The sequence below is a fragment of the Podarcis filfolensis genome, assembly GCF_964270895.1.
Source record: "Podarcis filfolensis genome assembly, chromosome: 13".
In the NCBI taxonomy this organism is placed as follows: Eukaryota; Metazoa; Chordata; class Lepidosauria; order Squamata; family Lacertidae; genus Podarcis; species Podarcis filfolensis.
Genome location: NC_139615.1, coordinates 26746599 through 26769976, shown reverse-complemented (window position 1 = coordinate 26769976; position 23378 = coordinate 26746599). Strand labels below are relative to the sequence as shown.

The 23378-nt window shown below is 43.5% G+C and overlaps 1 protein-coding gene across 23 annotated transcripts in view; it reads left to right on the top strand.

Moving 5' to 3' along the window:
* The window catches only part of KANSL1 (KAT8 regulatory NSL complex subunit 1), a 144531-nt gene that overhangs the window by 5601 nt on the left and 115552 nt on the right, over positions 1 to 23378 (top strand). For 16 of the 23 annotated variants that reach the window (XM_083582521.1, XM_083582528.1, XM_083582525.1 and 13 more), the window contains exon 2: positions 1594 to 1711. The gene's annotated coding sequence lies outside the window, so the exon portion shown is untranslated. Of the gene's footprint in view, positions 1 to 1593; positions 1712 to 14658; positions 15425 to 23378 lie in introns of those variants that run through there. The other 7 variants (XM_083582524.1, XM_083582516.1, XM_083582514.1 and 4 more) reach the window with 2 other exon arrangements.

The window sequence follows — 23378 nt, the reverse complement described above, 5'->3', positions numbered from 1 at the left end:
AGACACTTCAGAAGTGTGGAAGTGTCGGATTTTAAAAACATGGATATTGCTTTCAGCTGAGCAGTGTCAATTTCAGTTGTGCATGGTTCCTACCATTTAAAGAAAAATAGTAGTTTGCTCGGAAAGGCTAGTTTTGGATACAATCTGGAAATAAAACTATAGTTATAAATTTTGCTATATGGAGGAAGTTTCTGCTGTGTCTATGTGGCAATAGGTCCTTCAAAAATTCATAGCTGTGTATTGAAGAATCAGTTGGGATTCTTTTTTATTTGCAATTAAAACTTCACTTTAATAAATCTGTTATTGGTAGTGCGAATGATCTGGGGGGAGCAGCAGCAAGATAGGGCAACAATAAGCTGTTGTGAGTTTCATGGGACTTGGTTGACAAATGCTTGGAAGTGGGGTGTGGAGTCTTCTTACTTTCAGTATATGTTAACTCTTCTTTTAATTCAACATGGCATTTTAAGCACCAGATTCCAAACTCACCTCCTTCCAAGCTAGCACACACACTCTGCGTGTAAACGTTTTTCTGTGCACACATCTGGCACCCAGGTTGTATTTTGGGTGGGGATTGTGTATAACAATGGGTAATGCAAAAGTAACTGCTGTGCCTTACTCCAATAAGATCGGTGTATGGGCTAGGCACTATAGAAGTGAAGGTTGCAGCTGCTGCTGTATATTTCTACAACAGTGTTTTTGTCTTTTGTCTTTTTCTTAATTAACGAAACATTTATTTTCATTTTCAGAAAGGGCATTATATGCTTAATATAATTCTCCTTGTTACACCAGCATTCCACCAGTGTTTATGAGATCACTTGTATAATTTCCCACTCGTTTGTAGTGAGTAAAAATTTCCCCATAAAGAGCAGACCATTGGCAAATGGCAATTGCATCCTAGTTCCCTGCTTGTCCACTTGATGCAAAAGACAGAGATGGGGATAGCTGTGTGTGTAGCTATTATATAACTGTGTGCTGTAGTTTGGGGTTGCAAACAGAGGATGGAGTATGGTTTCACACAGCTTTAAGATAAGTTCCACACACACATGCACACGCATTTTCAGTTTAACAGTACACCATAAATATTTTATCTCTCAGTAATTTTTTCAGACTTCCCAACCCAATCCTCAGCAACATCCTAACAAATTCTTGGCTTGCTGCATTAGCTTTCAGATAGGTTCCTGCAGGGCAGTGGAACTTGTGGCCTCTAGTTGTTGTTGGACTTCATCTCCCATCAGCCGTCAACCAGTATGACCAATGGGCGGGGAATTATGGGAGTTGTAGTAGTCCAAGAACATCTGGAGAGCCACAGGTTTCCCACCCCAGGGTTGCTGGAAAGCACAACTGCTGATTGGTTGGCTAGCAAGCAAGTGGAGGAGGGGAAGGACAATTGCTTCCAGAATTATTGTTTGCAAAACTAGGGAAAATATTCTAGAAAAACCCCATCGGAATTTTAGCAGTATAGTGTGTGTCCATTTCTTCCCATCTTCTCCAATTTTGCCCTCCTTTCCCCTCCTGCTCTCTCATATGCTAGATACAGTCATGTATACTTTATGTGTCCCATTTATTTCTACTGTTATATTCATTTTGTTGCAGGTGCCAGTTTCCTTCTTTCTCAAAATAAGAGAGATCTTACAGCTCTAAAGAAACTCCTTGATTACGGGATTCCACATCACTCTTGGACACTATGGATTCTGCCACAGTGTGCTATAAGGTAAGATTTTATGTTTGTCAATAGTGGGGGGGGGGTGGAGTTCAGAAGAGGTTAGTTTGAATCTGGGTGCAGCCCCCAAAGCTGTTTGGATTCAGTTGTCAAAGTGAGATACATTTGCAGTGCTATCTCCTGCTAGAGGAGAGTGATTGTCTGCAAGTCTTTTCCAGTCAACACTACAACTATTTAACAGGAAAATATAATACGATTCATTCTTTACTGATGTTGGTTAGTGCCCGGGAAATATTTTTTAATCCAGTTTAGGTGGTTAGATCACTTTTCTTTCACCCCACATGTTGCAGAAGTCAAGTGTTTTTCAGAAGCACACCACCAGCTGAAAGATTATTCATCTGGTCATTCCTGTTGTCTCTGTTCTGGAACCTTTCCATGTTATGCATAAGTTGCAGAAAGACTATCATTATTATTATTATTATTATTATTATTATTATTATTATTATTATTATTATTATATTGCCTTTCTCCATAGCCTGCCCACCCCTTGCATTAGGGCAGTCCTAGTGCCTTCCAGGTGTTGTTGGACTCGAATTTTCATCAGCCCCAAGCAGCATTGCCAGTGGCCAGGGATGATGAAAATTGTAATCCCAACAACATCTGGTGGCCTCCACATACTCCTCAGCCCTGCATCAGGGAACCAGTTGCATGGTGGAAGCCTGAAGTTTCAATCTTTTAACAAATTATACATTGTTTTTGTCCATTTGGAGAGTCCATTCTCATAAAAAGCAGCTTGTTATTTGTGTTTTTTGATTGAACTGCATATTGTATGGAGGCGGTGTTAGAGAATTCTGATTTTCTGTATTCCTAGTTTAAGACTTGTGGTACCTTCCTCTGAGTTGTGTGCACTACAACATTGTGTTCACACAAAATGCTTTTCTCGCCTTGCACTCAATGAGACCATGCGATAATGGCTACTTTTGATCTTGTAATAGTTTTGCTGCCATTCACGCACACATAGCAAACAGAAACCTGTGTTTTACAGAACTGACATTTTGGATGCAAACTTGTAGCTTGAATTCACAAACTCTGGTATATCCCCTGCCCTCTATTTTAAATAAATATTACCAAGCCAGGTAAAATGTTCATATGCTGTAGAAGGCAAGAACTGGAATGTTCTCTTTGTGCAGAAATGTGAAACGAGCGAAATGCAAACAGCAGAGATAGTTGACAATGAAAATGCAAATAAGAAAATGCATTGGGTGGAATAAAATTAATTTCAAATGGATTTAGCCCTGGTCCGCAAACAAACAAATTTATTTCATGAATTTCATAAAATGGCACTAGTAAGTACTCAGAGAGTGATAAGTGGTCTTTGTTGGAGTTGTGCTGAGTGAGGTGGCTGCTGAAAGGCAGCTGATTTTTGGCGTCATGAAATTGTTAGTATTTGTTAACTAATTTTCACTGTCAGGAAGTGTGTGGAGGTTGCTTTTGAGACTTTTCTAACAAAATAACTTGGCTGCCCTTTTGAGTACTGTGCACCTTGTCTTGGGAATTGGATTGCCACCTGCTATTTCACACTATGGGTTGGCCTTTGGTTTGAGCCAGTGTTTATTTCTGTCTCTCTTGAGAGGGGTCTTTCCCCTTTAAACAAATAACCTGGTGGTCTTAAAAGTTCTTGGGCAGTACGCTGTTGGGAGAAACAAGATAACTTGACTTCTGACATGAATGTGTAGCACAACACACTTCCACATGCTGCCACTTTGCTAAGTTAGCACTGGGCCATTTGTAAGCAGAGCAGTTGAGAGAGATGGTACCTGGAGTGCATGCTGCGCTTTCCAAAATGTCTTTCTCCACTAGTATTTTGTTCTGTTCCATTTTTTTGTTTTTTCACTACAGCAAAAGACCGGGAATACACTAAATGAACATAAAGTTGACGAATTATCTTACTGAGTACTGTCTATATGCATACCCAAAGTGCATTGCCTCCGACCTGTTTGCTACCATAGTTCCGATTATAGAATAAAGAGAGCGTGCAGTTGTGGATAAAGAATGTCTAATGCACATAGGGGTAGCCAACGTGATGCTCTCTAGCAGTTGCTGGAGTCCCATCCGCCCTGGTCAGCATGTTCAATGGTCAGGGATGATGGGAATTACATCTGGAAGGGACTGTTGGCTACCCTTAGGTTTGGCGTTCAGGAGTTGCTGAAAGCTGTCTCTTTCCCCCACCCTCCATTGACGCTGCAGTATTCTGTGCATCCAGACTAGGTTGACAGATAGTTAATCTGCCAGTAGCAATCTACTTCTCCACATAGATTACACTTGCTAGAGTGAAGTGCTGGATGTGCTAAAATGTTGGCACAGAGGGGACTAATCCAACATTATGTTGACAAAGTAGAAGCTTCTACAGAGAGTTACATAGTCTAGTCTGGTTTCTTCATGAAGACTGTCATAGACCTAAAGAGTTCCTGACAGATGCCTGTCTAGTGTTTAATTGAAAAGCTCCAAAAAAAGAAACCCCATAGCCTCACTTTCCAGGTTGTTTGATTACTGAGCAACTTGTTAGTTAATGCATGCTAATAAAGGTGTTTTCTGGCTGCGGATGTTACGGTTAGCAGGTTTCCTTCTAGTATTTAACTTGAAATCAGCTGCCTGTAGTTTTTTGTTTTTTTTTACAGCATTGCCTGTTGTCCTACTCTTAGATCATTTTTCACGGAGTTCAGAAAAGCATTTTAGTCTTGCAGCAATTCTATAAAGTAGGCTAGACACAGAAATAGTGAGTGGTTTAAGGCTACCATCACTTGGAAAGCTTTGTGGCGCTTTCAAGCACCATTAGAAGTGGCTGTTTCTGTTTTCAGGTTTGAAAAGGGTCATTGAGCTCCTGTATGCTTAACAACCTCCTTGCTCTGTCATGCTGTCTCTTTTCATAACGCGGACAATGGTTCTCCATCTTGCTTCCGGTGCCATTTCTGACCTCTGAATATCATCAGCTCATCATCCTTGTTTTCATAGCTAGTTTCCTCACAGCATGGAAAGTGGGGAAACTAAGTAACTGCTTGAGAGATGCGCCAACTCCCCTAAGGTGTGTCTCCTGCTGTTAGTGCCCATCAATGAAAGACAGAAATGCAACTTTAAATGTGCCTGTATGGTCCTCGTAAAGGGATTGGAGGTCATGAAGGGAGGTGGATGTACAGTTTCATCCAAACTTCCTGTGCTGTTCTTTGTTCACCTGTGAGCAGATGCTTTCTATCTGAACTGCATGTTTCGTCTTTTACACGTTTGGAAATGACATCTTTCACGTAACAGAAATGTCTCTTTTGCACCTATTAATCGGCAGGCAACGAAATTCCATGGCTGTTCTGAGACAGCTTGAATGTGTGTGTATAAAATCACTGATCTGGCTCCCTGCCTTAAAACCATCCCAGCTTTGTAGTGTGGTGCCCACTATACTCTGCACCCTATCTGTGCAGAGAAATCTTGCCCCAAAAGACAAAATGAAATCACAAACGGTTCTTTTATAGTTCACTTCAAAGGACATATCCACCCTTCCTTCCATCCTTTCCAAACTGTGTTGTTTCTGCTTTGCTTATTATGGAATGTTTCCTTTGTAAAAATAAAAAATAGAATTGAATAATAAAATAAAAAATAGAATTGAATAATAAAATAAAATAAAATTTATTATTGTTATTGTTTTATACCCCACCCATCTGGCTTGGCTTCCCCAGCCACTCTGGGCAGCTTACAGCATATCTAAAAACACTTTATAACTAATTCTGCTGTCTTCCCCTGCCCCCAAATCCCAGTGTTCCATAGGAAAAATAAATCATTTTCTAGGGATGCTTCATAGGTTGGCATCTGGAACTGCCTTGGGGCTTTCTCTTCTGAGGAGGGGCATGTTTGCACACCATCACTATAACAAATGTCCATAATTACGTTTTACATAGAAAGGTCCTGATAGCAGAGGTTACGCTGACAAGACTTTACTTCCTTCCTTGCTGAGAGTCCTGAGAAGTCTATTCATTGTTGAGATGAAATTGGAAAATGGGAGTGTGTATGTTGTCTCCCATAAGTGCGTAGCCCAGAAGAAGAAGCGGAAGACTAAGGGTTCCTGCTGGCTGTCATTATTTTGCAGTAGGGATTCAATCCGTACTGAAACCTCAGGTTTGTTGCTCTAGCACAGGGGTCGGCAAGGTTTACCTCACCTGGGCCGGTTCACTCCAGCAGAGATCCCACCATGCGCCAGATTGCACGTGCACCCGCGATTTCTGGCATCTGCTTCTATGCAGATGTGATTTCTGGCGTCAGCGCAGACGCGATTTCTGGTGCTGCGGAAGCGAGTCCCATGCCGCACTGCACTGGTTTAGCGCAGTGTGTGGGGCCTTGCCGAGCGGACGGCTCAGTTCGGGGGCGACTCGTGGGCCGGTTAAACGACCCCCATGGGCTGCTTGGGACCCCTGCCCTAGCACAACAGATCTACTGTAACAGAAACAACAGCTGACCTTTTGCTGTTTTGAAGGTGACAGGGAAATGCAATGAAAAGTTCAGGGTGAACAAATGATTAATGCGAAGGGATGTAAAGATCCACAGGCAAATGAGGATGAATGCAGAATAAATGCTCATTTTCATATAACAGTCCCGGAAACAAATCAGCACAATTGCTCAATAAAGACAGGACATAGTCTGTGCAAGCAAATCAAGATGAATGCTAAATAACCAGTTCGTCTGCAGGAAACTTGGGAGATAGGTTGAGCAGGGATGCACACAGCTTCAAAACCTAAAATCGCAAAGGATGGTACTGAAGTTGCCTTTGTGTGAAGTGAGAGAGAGAATGGATTGTAGTGTGTTAATCATACTCAGAGTAGACCCATTGAAATTAATGGAGACTACTAACTTGGGGACATTAATTTCAATGTGCCTACTCTGGTTACATCCAATTAAGTTATACTCAGTGCGTCTGTTGAACAAAACTAGCACAGAGAAAATGAAGCAGAGACCCCACAATTCAATGCACACTATTTAAAGCTCTATATACTGTATTTATTTTACTTACTTAGAAATTCGGATCCTGGTTCTCAGGTACAAGAGCCCGTCCCGAGAGGAGTGTAATTGCAGCTTAATTTTAAACATGTATTTTTGAGAACTACTAATACTCAATAATATGTTTCTTTAATATAAAACTGTATATGAGGTTTTTTTATATAAAACAATCTTCAGTTAATTGTCTTTTTCTTTGTCTTGTATACTCATGAGAGTATATTCAGTGGGCAGTGCTTAAAATGTTCACTGACTACAGTTGTACTAAAAATACAGCTCCGTTAAATTTAAGCCAGACGACATTTTAGGATCCCCTACTGCGTACATGCATATGAAAGTAGTTGTCGTGTTTGCCCTGGTGGCGGCGATAGAGCCTGTGCAAACTGCTGGAGTCGCATGATCTAAATAGTGAACTACATTTCCCAGCAGGCCTTGCGGTGACTGACAGCATTGTTTCCCTTCCTCACCTTCACTTGCAGAGCGGCTGCTAACTTGCATTTAGGGAAACGGATTGGGTGGTGCTCAAGGGGTTGCTATGCCGCCTTGTGGCTGTCTGAAGCACTGCAATCTGTGATGTTGAGCAGAGCAGGAACATGCTGCCACTGCTATCAGCTCAGCATATGATATGCACTCAAATTGGTTTAGGGTGATCGCCTCTTTATTATTGGGCCTACATAAGGTGTTGCAAGGAAGGACTCTTTGCAGACAGAAGGTGATAGGTGTTGCTGTAGTGAATACAGATGATCTTCTACCTATTGTGTATATTTTTAAAATACACTTTTTATTATTTAGTTGTCATACTTATTGCCACATATGCCAGCAGGCTTCCCCCCAACACAGGAATACAAAAACATCAGCATTAACTGTTTAACTGTTTCTCAACATCTGGTGCACTCCACATTTATACTAACGTGTCTTGTTCACATAATCTTTACTCCCCGCTTCTCCTGAATTGTAGTTTTCTTAAGCAGTTTGGTGGAGGTGAAGCTGCATTGTGTAGCCCTGTTCTGCATGCATAGAGGCTGTGTCGGTGTAGCCTTTTATCATGCTTCCCTTAACTTCCTTTCCTCTAAAATGGCCTCTTCAACTGTCAGCCTTGGATACAGGGACTCCCAGATACCAGTTAGACCGCAGTGGGGAGAGGCAGTGGCGTAGCTAGCCGCTCGGGTGCTCGGGGCAGCGTGCGCGCCCTGCAGTTGGGGGCGGAGTGAGCTGCCCATGGGGGCGGGGCAAGCTACCCATGGAGGCAGGGCTAGCCAGGGCAGGACGCGCTGCGTGGAGTCTCTCTGCAGCCTTCCCTTCAGCTGTAGGGTGGCTAAGGTGGTGGGCGGACGCAAGCCCCACGCTGCTCGAAAAAGCAGCGCAGAGCTTGCAGGCAGTCCGTCCGCCACCTCCCCCTCAGGAGAGACATGTGGTTCAGGCACACTGCAGGCCCTGCGGTGTGACGCCCAGTGCCCCCCGCCTCACCTGGCTACGCCTCTGGATTAGGCAGATTCGTGGAGGAGAGGACTGTCAAAGGCTACTAGCCATAACTGTGCTCTGCCTGCAAAGTTGCAGGCAGCAATGCTTCTTTTTTCTGGAAATCCCTCGAGGGGAGAGTGTTCCTGCAGTGGCGTAGGAAGAAGTGTGGGGTGGGTGCAGCAGTTATTTTTTCAAAAACACGTTTTTGCCATTTTGTCACCCCTCCTCAGTGTTGGCACCCGGGGTGGGCTGCACCTCCCCGCACCCCCTTTCCTATGCCACTGGGGAGAGGTGGACAGAGATGGGAGTGATCCCCTACTTCCTGCCTCTAGTTCTGCAAAATTGATCACAAACAGTGCCTAAATATGTACACTTTTATTTTCTTTAAATGTCTACATTTCACACAGTGGACAATACTTTCAATACTTCGTGTTACAGTTCAGAGTGAAGGCAATAGGGTTTTCATGTTGCAACTTGGAGATTCCCACCCTGTCTTAACATCAATGGGGTGGGAAATGGGCAATAGATTTGGATGGAGAACCTCGCCAGGATTTGGGATCCTGATAATAATAATAATAATAATAATAATAATAATAATAATAATAATACGCCGCCCATCCGACTGGGTTTCCCCAGCCACTCTGGGCAGCTTCCAACACATATAAAAACATAATAAAACATCAAACATTAAAAACTTCCCAATCCTGGGCTGCTTGGAGACCTTCTGCATGCAAAGCACGTGCTCTGTCCCCGAGCTGCACCCCCCCCCGCCCCAGTCACTTCCTTTTCCACACACTCCTCCCTTGCACATTGCTTATTAGAAAACTCCGTGTGTTTGTTGCCCTTTATAGAATAGGAAGCCTGTTTCAAAACACCTTATATATCTATGCTCAGCTCATAGGCTGTCCCTTATCTAAACAGGACATTTGCTTTTTGCTCAGACCCCTCCCTATCTAACAGAATCTTTGTTTCTTCACAAAGCTGCCCTTGTTCAAACAGAATAGTTTTAAACAAAAAAACAAAAAAAATCCAAATGGGTGTGTGGAAGAAACAGAGGGCACAAGCTGCAGTGTTTTCACAACCTAAACCGTTTAAAGTCAGAATCAGGACTGTGCACTACAAAGAGATCTGTAAAATCTATCAAGTTTCTAGCCCTGTGTCTTATGGAGCTATGCTGCTGGAAGCTCCAGAACAGGCTAGGAATACGGTGCTAGCTCATTTTCCCCCCTCCAAAAAACCACAGTTCTGCACATTTTAGAATTGTAATTGCAGGAATCTCATGTAAGTTATTGAGGCTGAATGGTTATTAAACCTCAATAAAGAGGCCTGCTTTGGCAGCACAATCCTATGCATGTTTACTCGGAACCAGTTAAACTGTGTTTCATGGGAAGGTTTTAAAATGTTTAATTATGTCTGATGGGCGGGGTATAAATAAAAATTGTTGTTGTTGAATAGGATGTCCCTATTTTCACCGGAGAAATGTTAGAGCTATACTATTTATTGCTGCCATATTATCCTGAAGTCTGAAGACTCCAATGATGTATAAACAGCAATAGCAATAAAACTGGTTTCAACCAGCAGCATAGCAAGCGATCTTAATAATAAATGAGAATAATTTTATTATATGTACCCCACCATGTTACTGAGCTGCTCCAGCCACTGTGGGCAGCTGGTGGGCAGTTTCCAGCATATACAAAAACATAATAAAACTTTAAAAACTTCCCTAAAAAGGGCTGCCTTCAGTGAAGGCAGCAAGTGAAAAACTGAAACATCTAAAAGACCTGCAAAAATGACCAAGCTCTTCATCTTTCATTGAGAAGGTACCATGAGTGAGTTCGCCAGGAAGGTCTCCTTGGGGAAGCTGGTCTAGAATAGGGGTGCCAGAAAAGGTTCTGCTCCCCAGTTATCACCTGTCTCACATCTGAAGCGCCTCATAGTCAGGTTCATATTGAAGCATGTCCAGGCTGTTAACACAAGGGAAGAAAGACAAAGGCAAGTGCTATCACTGAATCATGCTTGAAAATACATCATTTGCCGGTCAGTGAGATACACAGCACCTAACTGGTCCCAGTCAGTCTCCCCTCTGCTGTAATTTGGAAGAACTGCAGTTTTGGTGCAGTCTTCAAAGGTAGCCCCATGTACAATGCACTGTGGTAGTCTAAGCTAGGGATGTAGGTGGCTACAGATACCCAGATGTAGAATTAATACCTCTTGTGTTGCTCATGCATGCTGTAGTAAACTCATTGGAGCACGAGGATGAATATCTCCTTCTGCGTAAATGAAAGAAAGTTGCTAAGGTGTAAATGGAGAGTTGTAAAACCTACATTTAGGCCTGCATTTGCTAAAGAGTCATTGGGTTGAGTTTATCAACCTCAGTTCTTTAAGTGTAAATTGGGAATAGCATTGGCCTGCTTCAGAGAGGGGTTGTGAATTCCAGACCAATAAAGGCATTAATACACATAGCAAATCAATTGTACTATATGATAAAAATTGGTAGTGAATAGTAGCAGATGAGGGGGAAAGGACCCTTTTGCTCCCTCCCTTCCTATAGGTAAATTGCTTGGGAAGTGACAGGAACTACTCTTGATGCAATAAAAGACGCTTGTGGCCTCCACCCCCCAGTCTTGTGAATGGCTTGACAGGTGTTGAGATCATTGGGTGGTGGGTGGAATCTTTGAAAGGTGTGCTAGCAAAGATGTAGGGAGCTATGATCTCAGTGGGTGTCACAATAATTCACAAAAATAATTCACTGCACAAAAAGGAAAAAAGACAGCTGTCACAGAGAATTAGGGATACAACAGGTTAAATGGTAGATCCTTCATAGAGCTTTGCTTTTAACCAGAACTCGCCTGCCTGCCTTCCAAATGGGCAGAGGTGTATGTTGCAGCCACAGGTTTACCTGTTTTACCCCAAGCAGCGTCATCCCATTGCATCAGATTTGCAAGCATGTTTCTATAAATATGCAACCAAGTGTTGTGTTCAAGGTCTTAAGTTTGGAGTTAGCCAGCTGTGCTCCCTGGAGTTCATGCTGCATTTTCTGCCAAAGAGCAGAAAGGACTTTTGACTTAACCTAACCGTAACCCAAACCACCTGCCTGTTACTCTGATATGACCTACCTGCCTATTTGAACAGCTAGTGCAAGTACCAAAGGTTCAAGCCAACATCTTTTTCCTGCTTCTTTCCTGCTTGTAATTCTGTTTGGGGATCATTAGCTTTTCGGTTAATTTAAACTTGTGTGTTCTGAGCAGAGGGGATTCTCTTTAACCCGGGGGGGGGGGGGGGGGAGCCAGTCTTGGTCCATCAGTTTAGTCCATGAGGCCATTTCCCCCAAACAATACCTGTCAGCCAGCTGTCGTCGCTGGGTGATACCAGCTGATGTGGGAGGGTGCACTTCTGGCGTGCACAGCCAAAACAGCAGGATTTAGCCCTGCTCAGATCCCTCCCAAATCAGAGTAGTAGGAACTCATAATCATAGAATTGTAGAGTTGGAAGGGACCATAAAGGTCATCTGGTCGAAATTCCTGCAATGCAGAAATCTTTTGCCCAACATGAGGCTTGAACTTATAACCATGTTGGTTAAGAGTCTCATGCTCTACCGGCTGAGCTATCCAGTGACCAATCTAAAGACCCCAGGAATAGTGCTGCAGGGTGTAAACTCATTTGGTGTTGGACAGTTTTTCCCAAACCTTTTTTTTTTGCCGTGGGCCACTTGAGAACTGCTGAGGGCCTAGGAGCTAAATGGCACCTTAAACCTTGGTTATGGGCTCAACAACGGAATGTTTAGGTGCACATTTTTAATAACAAGAATACAAAGCTGAAAATGAATGAACTGCAGCTAAAATATTATGTTCCTTTTTCATATGGTCTGGTCCTTCCCCTGCCCACTGCCCTAATGTTCTTAAGGGTCTCTTCTCCAGTCTTCAGAGAGTAGCTGGAAGTGGGGAGGCAGAAAAAGGCCCTCCTTTCCTTCCACTCGGCAGTCTTGATCTGAAATCTTAGGAGCAGTACTGTGCCCAGAGCTCAGAAACTGCTTGGGCTAATGAATTTCCCTGTCGCAAAATGCGCCTAGAACAATGGAAGTTTCAAACACTGTGGCAGGTCACCCACTGATTTTTCTGCCAGTTTTAACAATTGTATCGTGCTGTGCTAGATGCTGTGTGGTTTTTCATTGCATTTTCATTGCTTTCATTTACAGTTTGGGAACCCCTGGCATAGGGTATGTGCTGTGAGATAGGAAATCCTGCCTTGACTTCCTTGTTTACCTCACCAGGGACCCCTTTGGATGCAATCTTAGTAGCATAGGAGCAACTGCAATGATTGGGGGGCCTTCACATTGGAAGCTGGGGGTGCAGGTGATGGCCATTCCAGCCAGTCCCTTGGGAGTGGGAAGTAGTCACGCTGGGGACCCCTCCCACATGTCCTGGAGCTTCTGTGCTAGCGTAGCACATGAATGACAGAAACTGCAGTGACTTCTATGCTGCTTGGGTGATGTCAGAAGGAGCCGTAAGTTTCCTTAAAGGAAGCTGCTTCCTCTAGGCTTGTCATGTCTCCTCAGGTTCAGGTCCTGAGATGAACAAGGTGAAGTGTGGGAACGCAGGGGATGGTGCCTGGCAGATCAGAGGGTAAATCTTGGTGAGGGGAAGACTCTACAAACAAATAAAATAATATTACCTTTAAATAAGTTAAAAAATGTATTTTTCCTGCAAATAGTTCCCATCCAGTGAACAAGGTCATTAGGACTGAAGGGGTTATTAGGGTTGTCAGGGGAGGAGAGTTAAATAAAATGATAGGAGGAAATTATTCAGATATTGGGGTGTGTGAAGAAATTTTCATAATCATACATTTAAACTGTATTTGCTCTCATCCCAAAGGTGAGCAATAGGATTATTTCCTAGACTAACATCTCATTAGACTCTTTGCCTATGGCCAAGTATACGCAGCATGCTAAACCATAGTTAATAGTTTACCATGGGCACAGTGAATACTCTTGCTCTGCTCCTCCTCTACCATGAGTGGGAGGAACAAACAATAACTTTTGGCTTCGTTCAAACCAGGGGTCATGGTTAGTTCTGCTGCAAACAAAACCTTGATGTGAAGGCAAGATTTGGCTTGGAGCAAAGCAGCAGCCACTTGCATATTCACGGTAATCCATTAGAGGACAGTAGATCAATTATCTTTATATCTGAAAGTAATGCAATAATTTTATATGGCTTGTCTTGACTGTGGTTATTGCTAGCTTGCAGTGTTTTCTGTTGAGCAGCTTCAATCTAGCAGCTTTGCAAGTCTCTAACAAAGTTCATATTGGACCCAACTCCCTTTTAAGTGCTTTGGGCATACCAGAGCCTCACTAATGTTGCATTAGAAAACCCAGTGTTGCACTTGCATTGTGATGCTATTTTTGCAGGCAGACATATTTAGCGCAAATGCTTTATAATTATCAACGCCAAGTAATTTTAACTCACAGAGAACTGGGCTGAAAGAAGCCTCAGTGTTGCTTCGATTTCTGCGGATCTGGCTTTAAAAGTACGGTGTTTCAGAGTGCAGCGTAAAACCGATCTGAATGAAAGCAAACACCATGGTGGTAGGATAACCTGCAGGAAGGTAAATTATCTATTACAGTGGTAGCCTATTGTGGCGAGAAAGTGAAGGTGTTTGAGCAGTTAGAATATTAGGGACAGTTTTGGAGGCCTTGATTCAAATTCTTATTAAGGGAGGGCAGTTCTGAATATGCGCCGTTCTCCTGAAGTTGCCTTTTGGGCGCTGCACATACCAAGGTACACTTGAGCTCCATGCATTTAGGGGTTTATAAGGGTCAACATTTAAGACATTTGCTGGGCCAGTCCAATATATTTTGTTGCCTGAGGCGGAGCTGCAAATAGTGCCCTCTTTCCCACACAAGCCCAGGGTCGTATAGTACCCAAGACTGCTGCTTTGGCACCTGAGGTAGAAAAATCCCACAAGCGCCTCTCCTCCCAACTGAGCAGTAAATATGCGTGTGTATTTATATGATATAAAAATATTTAACCACAATTCGCCTGCCTCTCCTGAAAGTTCAGAACCAGCTGCTGCTGCCTCACTCTGCCAAACAGCAGGACTGGCTTTCAACCTCGCCAACCCCTGAGATATTCAAAATGCTGTTTTCGTGCCCTTCTAACTCCTCAGCTTGTTCCGAGCGTGCCGCTGCCTGCCCTCTCCGTGGGTCGCGCGCCGCCCTCCCATTCATCTGCTCGCTCGCTTACTTGTGGGCGGGGGAGGCGCGCGCGCGCCTTTTTAACTCGCGTCTGCTCGCTTGTTCGCGCGCGCAAAAAAAAGAGACCTCTTTTTTTTTTTTTTAGCTGCAGAGGCTGCGAGCTCGGCCGCAGTGCGCTCGGGAAACCGGCGGTGGCGCTCGCGCCTCCCTTTCTCTGGCTCTTTCTTTTTTTCTCTCTCTCTTCCCTCCCCTCCTCCCTCCTCTTTTCGCTTTCCCTCCTCCTCCCCCCGCCTCGCGCTGCCTTGCCTGCCCGGTGCATTCTCCGATTAAAGGGAGGAGGAGGAGGGCAGAGAAGGAGCCCGGCCGCCATTTTTTCCCCCGAACAGAATTTAGCAGCAGAAAAACAGCGGCGGCAGCGCCACCTCCGCGCCCGCTGCGGCTGCCCTGCTGTCGTGCCCGGGCGGAGGGTAGGGCGCGAAGGCACAGGATAAAAGGGGGCGAAGACGGGGAGAAGGCAGCGCCGCAGAGATTATTGCACCCTGTGCCCCACTTTGAAGAAGAGCGAGCGAGAGACCCTCCTTTGCAGTAGGAGGAGGAGGCGGAGGCACCGCAACAGCAGTCGCCGCCGCCACTGGGGGGAGGAAAGAGGAGCACCTTCTTTCTCCCCCGCCGCCGCCTCTTCTTCCTCCTCCACCTCCTCCTCCTTTTCCTCCGGGGTGTGGGGTTGGTTGCAAAAGAGGAGACAACCTTCTCCCCCCCTCCCCAAATCCCTTCCTTCCCCAGCCCTTTTCCTGCCCGCCCGCCCTCCTTGCCTGCAGGAGAGCAGGGAGCAGGCGGGCAGGGAAAGGGGAGCCGGGGCTGGGAGGAAGGGGGGGAAAAAGGGGGAGCGGGCGAGAGAGAAAGAAAAGCAGCGGCGACGAAGACGACTACGGCGGTGGGAGAAGCAGAGGCGGCGGCGGCGGCAGTGAAGAGAACTCGGCTTCACTCGCCTTGTTTGCAAACTGCGCCCTTTTTATTTTTTTTATTTTTTTTGCACCGGGCCGGATCCGCCCGGACTCTGCTCTCGGCTCCATCACGTGGTAGGTGCCGCCGCCTGCTTGCTTTGCTTTCGCCCGCCTTGCTCCATTGCTGGCTTGGCTTGGCTTTCCCCGTTGCCCTTGCTCGGCCCTTCTCTCCCTGCCTTTGTTAGCGCGGCTGACTGGCTGCGCCCTCGGAAGCGCCCTCGGCGGCCAGAAAACAACTTATTTTTACCCCCCTTTCTCCCCCCCAACACCTTTGCCCTATGTTTCCTATACCGTTGCTTTTAATTTCTGGTCCTAAGATGTACCCTCTATTTAATTATGTTTATTCCTCTCCTCCCGCCCCCCTCCTTTAAGCATAACAGCGATTATAATAAACTTCCCTGCCCGCTTTCCTTCTTCTCCAGCCCCCGGTGCCAGGCGCAGCCAGGCTCCCAAGTCTCCATGACGAATATTATTATTTTTTGCCCTGCTACTTTCTCGTCGCCGTCGTTGGTTGTTGTTGCGTGTTACGGGTTCGCAACAATCCGAGCCGTTTGCGGTGTCCTGCACCTAAAATGCAGCTCCCCTTCTCTTGCCCCCCCCCGCGGTGCTTTAAAAAGCCATGCAGCTTGGTGTAATCGCGCTTTATCAGGTGGCAAAAGAACGTTCAATCCTTAAAATCGATCATAGTTGAGTGTGGGAAAAGGGGGGTGGTAGATTACGAGCACTCTAGCCGGTCTCTTTACGGTTGGGGGTGGAGGTGGGGGGGGGGAGAAGCGAGAAAAAAAGAGGTGGGTTGACTTTGTTTGGGAATAGAGACGACCACTCCCGCAGTGCTCACTTTACAATAGAGTAAAGCACTTTGCACAGTCAAAGCGCTGTCTTAATGCCCACCATAATCGCGTCTCTCTCTCTGCCCCCCCCGCTTAAGTGGCTTTAAACAAAAAACCTAGCCCGACTCTTTTGAGACTGGTGTTTGTATGTGCGTGTGCGCGCCTAGGCGAAGTATTGCGGCTCCATTGCATGAGCGAGGGGGAGGGGGAAGAAGAAGAGAGGCTGGTTTCTGATGGCGCCACTTTAAATTGAAGGCTTCCCCCTCCTTTAGCAAAGAAAAGAGAGCTTCCCAACTGGAGTTTCTTTCTCTTTGTGTTTAGTGTGTCTCTCCTCCTCTACCCCCCTCCCCCTATTCATAAAACATGCACGCCTTCCAGTTTGCTACTTCTCACCAGCATTCGAACGCCGGCGCGCCCGAAGTTCCATCACAGCCTTCTAAACCCATCCCCAGTTTCCATTCTCAAACATCTTGCGCGTGTGCGCCTGTGTATGTGTGTGTGTGTGTGCGCGCGCGCCTGTGTTGGAGATCTCGCCGTCACGTGGCTGGTTGGCAGTCATTTTTTTGTGTGCGCGTTGTGGTGACTGCTTGCTGTTGTATGGGTAGCTTTGTTACTACGGTCAACAACAATGAATTTGTTTTCCCCTCCCCCTATTCTTTCTCCCTCTCTTTTTGGTCGGTTCGTTTCTAAACCGACTTTCATGTTAGTGGTGGTGAGGACACTCTAGCCAAACAAACTCTTGTATACGGTTTTGAAGAAACCAGGCACAAATTGCATAACACTTCTTTTGCATAATCTTTAACCCGTGGGATTTGCCTCTTTATTTTAATAGGGCCTGTAGATGAGGTGTAGAATTGGGTCACGTGTAGTAAGTAGTATGATAGTTATGCCAGTAAACGTGGCTTCTGTCACCTTTTCACTATTCAGTGTACTTACTCTGAAACTTACTTGTAACAGCTTAGTGTATGTGAACATACCTCCCCCTTCCCCCATTGGTTTGAACTGCACAGTGGCTGTTTCATTTACAAACTTGGTTTTGTCTTAGTGAGCCATTTGGCATTTGATGTTGCTTGTCTGCCTTTTATCACTAATGATTTAGAATTGGCGGGAATATTTCCACCCCCCCTTAAACTGTAAACAATTTCAGTTCACTAAACTTTTTTGCTTAAAGATGTCAAATTAAAGAATGCTTTGTAAATAATGATGCTGTTGGTTGACTGGTCTGCTGCAGAATCATCTTAAAATGAGATATGTCAGTTAAAAACAAGGTTACAAACAAGGTTAAAAACGTGTGGGTTTTTTGTGGGGGTAGGGGTTATCTGTACTGTAACTGTACTTTGATGATAAACTTGTTCAGTGCTACATTATTTTTTATCACATGAAATTAATTGAAATAACATTTCCCATTTTTATGGCTATGTTGTGAATGTTAAATTGACAACAATTTGGGCCTCTTTCTCTCAAGCTGTTGCGTCATGTCATGTGATGCTTGCTCTGTGTCTATGATACGTAATTCTAAAAATAAGGCTTAGGTAAAAAGCTCTCCCTTAGAAGTTAAAACATGTTGTGAAAGTGAAGGAGAGTACTTCTGGTTGCGACAGGCTCACAAAAATTCTAGAAGTCGATCCTTGTGGCTTACTGATCTACATAGAATTTTCTCTCTGTATGTGGGGTAAGATAAATATATGACTTTTAAAAAGAACTACTCTTTGTTGGAAAAATACTGTAACACCCCTGTATCAACAGATTAGACATTAAGGCTGTGATCCTAAAGGCAGTTACTAGGGAGTAAGTCCCACTTACCAGAGTGCAACTTCTGAGTAAATATGTGTAGACTTGTGCTGCACAGCAATTGGAGTTAGTGGCTGTCATCAAAAAGGAACTTGTGAGTGGTTGCTGTAGTCAGACATTTAATAAAATGGTGTTTAGGTGTCATTGGAAACTGTTTAACTTAAACTTCTGCTAGAATCTAGTGTAGCAGGAGAAATTCTGCCAACCAAGTAAGCTTGATACAGTAAACACCTCTGGGTTCTTGTCTACAATATGGGGGAATATATAGTGAAAATTTGGTAATGAAGGCACGGAAAAGTGAAATAAGTGTGACAGCTTGGGCTGGATTATATGTGTGTATTATGGTGTGTGATATATGGTTTAAAATGTCTCTATTTACATTTCATAATGTCACAATAGTTTTGGTTGTAGGACAGTGGCATTACGTAAATTAAGAGCGTGAAATCTGAGGAAGTGTGAAGTTTTTTGTTTCAATTAGAAGTTGACCTCAGCCCATAGGAGTCCTGGAAGGCAATGTGCCGGCAGATAAACAGAATTGAGTGCTGGTTCTCGGGGTGCAATTGGATTCTTATTTATCAAAACTGTACCTATGAATGCATCTATTCATGCGTTTCATGGATAGTGTCATTTCCCTCCTGAACAAGCAATCTTTTACGTACACAGGCTGTTGCTGAGAGTCTGTTTCTATAGGCAAATTGAATTATTTGGATTTATAAAATTCTGTTACTGCTTTCATTGACTTGTACTAAATTATTTTGGAGAAACTATACTTCTGTTAGGTATCTCCACTATAGTCCACATAAATCCCCTGGAACTTAAAACATACACACTTACCTGGGAATAAGTTCCATTGAACTTATATCGGAACTTAATTCTTTATACAGAATTGCACTCTTGTATCATAAGCTTTCATAGGTGAGGGCCTACTTTGCCAAATACATAAAGTGGGATTTGGTCACAAAAGCTGAAGCAGCAATAAATTCGTGTTGCAAGTGCCAGAGGGTTCATTTTTGCCTCAGCAGATGGCTTCCCAACTAGAATTAGTTAACAATGTGATGCCTGTTTAAGAGTTAAGGCTTGGGTGCCCAATATATAATAAAAAGGTCTTTTAAAAAGAAATATATGGTGAATTCTAATGGTGAATAGATGTTAAATTCTGTCGACTTAATAGTACATGCAGGTTGCTGCTCACAACTTGTTTTTAATCTCATTTGAAAGGCCCTTGCAATCAACCAATCAATCATTTGAAAGACCCTTGTAATCAACCAATGACAACTGTCAAGAGAAACATGCAAATATTAAAAGTTTTTCACTCCTATTTTATGGTAGGGTCAGGCAGCTAGCAGCCTGGAAGTCCAGCCCAGCCCCCGAAGCATAACCTGGTGTTGCAATGACCTTCCTTACTATCGACCCCTTGTTCACTTTCTCCCAAGCTACGATAAGGACAAAGGGCTCCTTAACTCCCTCCTCTCTGGTGTGTACAGAAACTAAAGCTTTGGTACAGAGAGTCTTCTTTTCCTTACATACCTCGGCCACAGTCACATGATAGTGAAGCAACCAAAGGAAGTGTGGAGCTCTGCCAAGCCTCCCCAGCATGAATGGCAACAGAGGAAAGGGTTCAAGAGCCCTTTGCCTGTGTGTCTGGTGTCTCTGTTGTAGGAGTGAGTCAGTGGGTGGAGGCCCTGCTGCTTTCTGTTCAGTGCTGTTTCAGGGGCTGTCGTGTAGAGGGTAAAGTCATGTTGCAGAAGGACAGATTTTGGTTGAATATCAGAGAAACTTCAGTGGCAAGAGCAGTTTGACAGCGGAACTAATTAGCCAGAGGGTGCTCTAGCTCTGGATTGAACATGGCCTTAAGATAGTCTACATGACTCCCTCCTGATTTGTTATTCTGTGATTCAGTTGAAAAATATAGACGACAATGAGGGCTTTGCCTAATTTATTAATTAACAATTACATACTGTGTATATCAGGGGTCAGCAAACTTTTTCAGCAGGGTGCCGGTCCACTGTCCCTCAGACCTTGTGGGGGGCCGGACTATATTGGGGGGGGGGAATGAATGAATTCCTATGCCCCACAATAATCCAGCGATGCATTTTAAATAAAAGCACACATTCTAGTCATGTAAAAACACGCTGATTCCCGGAACGTCCGTGGGCCAGATTTAGAAGGAGATTGGGACTGATCCTGCTCCCGGGCCTTAGGCCTACCCATGGTGTATATGGTTCTCCTGTCTCTCCATCCATCTCTTCATTTTATCCGCACAACTGAGAGGCAGGTTAGACTGGGAGATGGTGAATAGTCCATGGCGAGGTTACTGGATGAGTGGGAATCTGTAATTACTTGTATGTTGCCTTGTTTGGGATAATTGGCCTGTAAATACAATATACAATATATGCTTTGTTTTTAAACGTATCACCTGCCTTTCCATCTGCTCAAAGGTGGTGCGCCATTCAGTCAAAATCAAACGTATAAAATAAAATGTCCCCCAACAGCAAAATGCAGAGATAAAATTCAGCTCACAGTCCAAATGTCACATAAAGGAGACATCTTCACTTGCCTCCTGAGCACCGATAAGGAAGGGATTGTGTAGGCCTCGCTTGAGAGAGAATACTAGAGGATAAGCATTGTAAATGAAAATAATCGATCCAGGATCCCATCAGTCTTAATGTCCCAAATGGATGTCACACAGAGCTGTCCTTCTGTAGAATGAATCTTACTTGGAATGAAGAATTACGAAAATATTGTAGCTCATGCTCTTATTTTTTTTAAAAAAATGCTTCTAGGTTGCCTTTAAGGGTAACAACAAGTTTAGTTTACAAACAAAATATAGTAAAACACAACTACACCCATAAAATCATTAATGAAGACAAACATTTAGCAGAAGAAATAAGTCAAGATATGCAACTAACCAAACTCATCAGCAGATGAATAAAATTACTCAGAAAGCAGACAAAAACAAGTGGGTTTTCATCATAAACACCTGGAGTGATGAGGCCTCACAGAGCTCAATTGGTAATGTGATAATGAGCACAATTGGTAATGAACAACCTAGCTGTTCTTGGGTGTGGGCAAGTGAGGAGGGCCTCAGTTTTGGCTTCCAACCTGTCTACATGTGCTGTTGAATAGATTGCACTGCTGTGAGGAAGGGTGTGCGCACCACACACCATTTTTGAATGCTCTAGATAGAAATCTACCTGAAAGTAAAAACCTGACATACTGGGATGAATGGGTCCTATCTCAACCCCACACTGCTGCATTAGCTTCTTTTTATGCAAGAGAGACTTCAGAAATAGCATGGTGTCTGAACTGGTACCTTCATACAGTATTCTGAAATCCAGGCAGTGCCAGATTTACGTATAAGCTAAACGAGCTATAGCTTAGGGCCCCACTCCCAATTTTTAAAAAAGCATTTCACTATTAATATACTTCTTGATTATATTTCAGTTCAACAATTACTTTGATAAAATACATATTTTGTTATGTGCAAATGGCTTTAGATACCTATTAGGTCCATTACCATAAAGCATAGATTCAACACAAAAAGCAGAGACAATTTGTTGTTGACAAAGGACAGCTGGACATATAAAGGGCCCCATTACCTACAGTAGCTTAGGACCTCATCAAACCTAAATCCAGCCCTGAATCCAGGTAGGAAAGGTCTGGTTTTATAAAAGGTGCCACAGCAATCTTTAGTCTTCAGTTGAAATACAAGTATTATTTTTAAAATAAGAGTTAGCAAGCTTGGTGGATAAGGGGAATGCTGTGGATGTAGTGTATCTTGATTTCAGTAAGGCTTTTGACAAAGTCCCTCATGATGATATTGCTGAGAAGCTAGTGAAATGAGAACTGGACATGGTAAACTGATAGGTGGATATGTAGCTGGTCGACTGACTGAACCCGAAGAGTTCACAAACGGTTCCTTGTCATCCTAGAAAAAAGTGACAAGTGGGGAGCCATTGGGTTCTGTCCTGGGCCCGTTGTTCATAATCTTTATAAACAACTTGTTCTTCATAGTCTTTATAAACAACCCGGATGAGGTATTGAGCGGATACCAATCAATTTTGCAGATGACACCAAACTGAGAGGGGTAGCCAATGCCGCTGAAGACAGAATTGGGATTCAAGATGACCTTAACAAATTGGAGAATTGGGACCAAACTAACGGAATGAATTTCAATAGGGATCAATGTCATTTCTGGGCACCACAATTTAAGTGCGATATTGACAAGCTGGAAAATGTGCAGAGGAGTGTGGCCAAGTTGATCAAGGGTCTGGAAACCAAGCCTTATGGGGAAGGGTTGAGGGAATTGGGTATGATTAGCCTGTAAATGAGGAGACTAAGAGGAGATATGATAGCTATCTTCAGATATCCATAGGGCTGTCACATGGATGATGGAGCAAGTTTGTTTTTCCTACTTTGGAGGGTAAGAGAGATTCAAGTTACAAGAAAGGAGATTACAGTAAAACATCAGGAATAAGTTTCTGCCAGGAAGATCTGTTTGACAGTGGAGGTGAACTCTCCTTCCTTTGAGGTTTTTAAGCAGAGCTTGGATGGCCACCTGTCATGGATGCTTTAGTTGTGATTCCTGCATTGCAGGTGCTTGGACTAGACGACCCTGCAGGTCCCTTACAACTCTACAAATCTGTGATTCATTATTTTTTTTAATGGGAAAGCTCTCAACCAAAATAATTTCAAATTAAGATAAAGAACACAGTTAAGACTGGGATATTATATTCAGTGGCACCTTGTTTAGGCAGTTCTACCCAGACAGGTAATTCTTGCATGTATATCTGTTTTTAAAACTCTTGGTTTTATCCATATTTTGAATTCTGTTTTTATTCCTGTTTTAAAAACAAATATTTTATGCAATGTTATGTAAACATCTTAAGATTTTTAAAGACAAGATATATATAAATCTTGCTAAATAAGTAATTCTCCTTGAGTATATGTTTCAAATGAAGTGGCTCAAATACCACTTGAATTGTAACTTTAAGACTCTCTGCTTGAAACATTTATCAGACTTTTCACATACTCATAGCTATTCTTAGGTTATTCTTTTCCCAGTTATATTTCTCATTTAGGTATATAATTTTGAGATATACCCTCTTATATTCTTTAGAAGTTGGTAATACCTGTTTAAATGATTCTGAGTGGCTAGGGAGTGTTATTAGACATCCTTCCTCTATTCAAGCATGCATTTATCCATACTTGTCCTTCCAATGTTGCTAAGCTATTTCTTATTGGAACAGTTGTGGTCACTCTCTGATTGCCGTTTTTGATGCGCTAATTTTGCAAGTATCAGCCTGTACATCTATCCAAATGTAACTCTTAACTTGGAGGCTTCTGGAAAAGAGTAATGCATTGAGCTGATTATATAAATACTGTACAGTATTTAAAAAAAAAAACAC